The 3,557-nt window shown below is 35.2% G+C and overlaps 1 non-coding gene across 1 annotated transcript; it reads right to left on the bottom strand.

Moving 5' to 3' along the window:
- Positions 1-1,677: 1,677 nt before the first annotated feature.
- Positions 1,678-1,784, bottom strand: LOC133813260 (small nucleolar RNA R71). The gene has a single exon (XR_009884293.1). It is a non-coding gene; the product is annotated as a small nucleolar RNA R71 (small nucleolar RNA).
- Positions 1,785-3,557: the final 1,773 nt, after the last annotated feature.

Here is a 3,557-nt window from a genome sequence, read left to right as displayed (position 1 = left end):
CTACAATATCATTCTTTCGCACTATTGGTGAATTATGTGGTGCTTCTACCAACACTAGGTGTAGCAACGCTGGTGCAACCCAACACTAATATAGTGTTGTTAGTGTTGGGCACTGCAACGTCGATTTTCCCAGTCTATGAAACATTACATTGTTTCATGTAGTGTTCGTGAAAGATACCCACTAACCCATTGTGTGGTAGAATGGATTTGTGGAGGGATGGAGAGGAAAGAAAGGAAAGGACTGGAAGGAGAAGTACAATCAATTGTTTGGTAGGAGGAATAGGAGGAGGGAGAGAAGAAGTGGAGGGAGAAAAGATCCCTCCAAATCCAAAATTTGTAATCCTTCCAATAAAAAAGAAATATAATTATTCAAAATAAAAATATTATTATTAACATTATATTTTTCCTTTTAATATAAAGAAAATGATATTTTGAAAATTATACATGAAAAAATCATTATTAAATATGATATAATTGAATCAAAATCAAACTTTGAATCAAAATCTGAAAAGTGAGGTTTGAATATGCTATAAATGATCAGATATAAATTCAATCTTAAACGAGGATATCACAATTATTTGTGTAGTTTTTGAGTTTTCAATCTTAATGCTTCTCGTATGTGAATTTGTCATAGAAATATGTAAAATTCTCATTTAGGTCAAATTTTATATTTCATAAACTGAATATAAAAATATTTCGGTAAACTCGCTATCTTAAGAAAGAAGTAAGATTGTGAATCTTGCATTATTAAATATTAGAGTGGATAGTTGATAAGATTAAATTCTATAATTTGTTCTTTTCTTGAATTAATATCTTGTGCTAGTATTTTAGTTTCAATTTCAAGTTTTATATTTTTTTATGCATTTATCGTTAAGTTCTAAAAACTAAATTTTCATTAGCCAAATAGAATCAGAAGTTCATTGTCTCATAATTGATAGCTAGTTTTCATGGGGCGAACTGTTGTGATTACGTATACTTGCGTAGCATAATTTTTGCAACAAGTTTTTGTCGCCGTTGTCAGGGAATGAAATATTATCAATATCAAAATAGTTAATTTTTTTTCTAATTTAGTTTGTTACTTGATCATTTTTCTAATTTGGTTTGTGTACGTTTTGTGATCTCCATTTCAGGTACTATTATTATATGCACAGTAGAAGGGGAGCTAGAAATTTAGTTCCTATAAATCTTGAGATAGAGAAAACTTGCAAGCAGAACTGAAGAAAGAAAATGGTAGAAATCAATATGGGTGATGTTAGGGATGATGGGCCTAATGTTGATGCAGGCGCTAATGCCGCTCAGGGCCAAAATGCACAAACACTCAGAGATTATGTACTCCCTACTGTTACAGGAGTACATTTGTGCATTAGACCACCAGTGGTTTTTGTAAACAATTTTGAAATAAAGCAAGCAATTTTACAAATGGTCCAGTCCACAGTTCATTTCGGTGGACTCCCTTTAGAAGATCCTCATATCCACATAGCTAATTTTCTGTAGCTATGTGCAACGTTCAAGTATAATGGGGTGAGCGACGATACAATCGGGTTGAGGCTATTCCCATTCTCACTGTGGGATAGAGCTAAAAGTTGGTCAAACTCCTTTCAATCTAATTCTATAAATATTTGGGTGGAGTTGGCTCATAATTATTTTACAAAGTTCTTTCCTCCATCAAAGGATGCTAAATTAAAGGGGGAGATCAATAATTTTTACCTGATTGAGTGGGAATCTTTATATGAGTCTTAGGAGAGATTCAAGGAACAATTGAGAAAAGGTCCTCATCACGATATTGAAAAGTGGATGCTGGTCCACAACTTTTACAATGGATTGTGTAGTACTAGTCGCACCATAATTTATGTCGTAGTTGGAGGAGCATTTATGAGTAAAAGTGCCAATGAGGCATATGAGTTGTTGGAAGATATGGCTACAAACAACATTAAATGGTTTCATGAGCATGCAACTAGTAAAAAAAAGGTAGCTGGGGTTCATGAATTAGATGCAATCATGACTCGGACTGCTCAAGTTGCATCATTGACTAAGCAATTGCAGCAGAATACAATATCAACCAATGCCATTCAGTTACAAACATGTTGTGAAATGTGTAAGGGTCCTCATTCTTTTGATTAGTGTACAGCAAAAAACCATCATAATAATATTCCCATGGATCAAGATCAAGTTCAAGCTATTGGGAATTTTCAGAGGCCTTACAATAATCCTTTCTCTAACTCGTTTAATCCTGGATGGAGAAATCACCCTAATTTCTCTTGGAGAAATAATCAAGGCCATCAATCTCAGTTCCAACCTCAGTATCAGCAGCCACTATCTCAAGCCCTACAATAAGCTTCATCTTCTCAGCAGCCTAGGCCATCAAATCCTCCAGAACAGTCTAGTGAATTGCAAACTACTTTATTGACTCTCACCAACACACAAGCTCATTTCATGACAGACACAAGATCTTCTATCAAGAATTTAGAAATGCGAGTGGGTCATTTGGCAAATTTGTTGCAAAGTAAACCTCAAGGAAATTTTCCAAGTAATACTGAGGTGAATCCTAAGGAGTAGTGCAATGCAATCTCCTTGAGGAGCGGTAAGGAGTTGGAAAAGCCAGTTGAGAAGTCTAGTCTTCCACTGAAAATGGATTCTGAGAAAGAGGGTAAGGTAGAAGAAAAGGTTACTAAGAACCTTGAGAAGAAGCAGTCATCAGTGAGTTTTGAGCACCAATAAAAAAATTCCATATCCACAAAGGCTCTGCAAAAAAAATCTTGACAAGCAGTTTGCTAAATTTTTAGAAGTTTTCCAGAAGCTCCACATAAATATTCCATTTGCTGAGGCACTTGAGCAGATGCCAACTTACCTTAAATTCTTGAAGGAAATTTTATAATAAAAAAAAAGGAGGTTTGAGGAATATGAGATAGTTGCACTTACTGAGGAGTGTAGTGCAATATTGCAAAAGAAATTACCACCAAAGCTTAAAGATCATGGTAGTTTCACTATTCCATGCTCTATAGAGGGCTCAATGATGATAAAGGCTTTATGTGATTTAGGGGCTAGTATGAATCTAATGCCTTATCAATATTCTGCAAGTTCAAATTAGGAGAAGCTCGCCCTACTACCGTCTACCTACAAATTGAGGATCGTTCAGTTAAACATCCTTGGGGAGTGATTGAGGATGTATTGGTGAAAGTGGACAAATTCATCTTTTCTACAAACTTTATTATTCTTGACATGGAGGAAGATGAAAATATTCCAGTTATTCTTAAGAGGCCATTTTTAGCTACTGGAAAGGCGCTAATTGATGTACAAAAAGGGGAGTTGAAGTTGCGCGACAACAAGATGAGGAAACATTTAATGTTTTTGCAGCAAATGAAATTCTAAATTTTTGTAGAGTGGATTTGATAACCATTGCTCAAGTTGGTAGTCGAATAACGTGTCATCATTTGAAAAGGTTCGTTAGTGTGACTTCAACTATTACACGAGCAGTGGAAAGTCCCACTAATTTGCAATATCAAGAAACGAGTGTCCACTCATGACACTATGGATCTCATGGACTTGAGAGGTGGCTT

Source organism: Humulus lupulus, chromosome 1, assembly GCF_963169125.1.
Source record: "Humulus lupulus chromosome 1, drHumLupu1.1, whole genome shotgun sequence".
NCBI classification, from domain to species: domain Eukaryota; kingdom Viridiplantae; phylum Streptophyta; class Magnoliopsida; order Rosales; family Cannabaceae; genus Humulus; species Humulus lupulus.
Note: the sequence above shows the minus strand (reverse complement) of the source record. Positions and strands in the feature narration are given on the sequence as shown.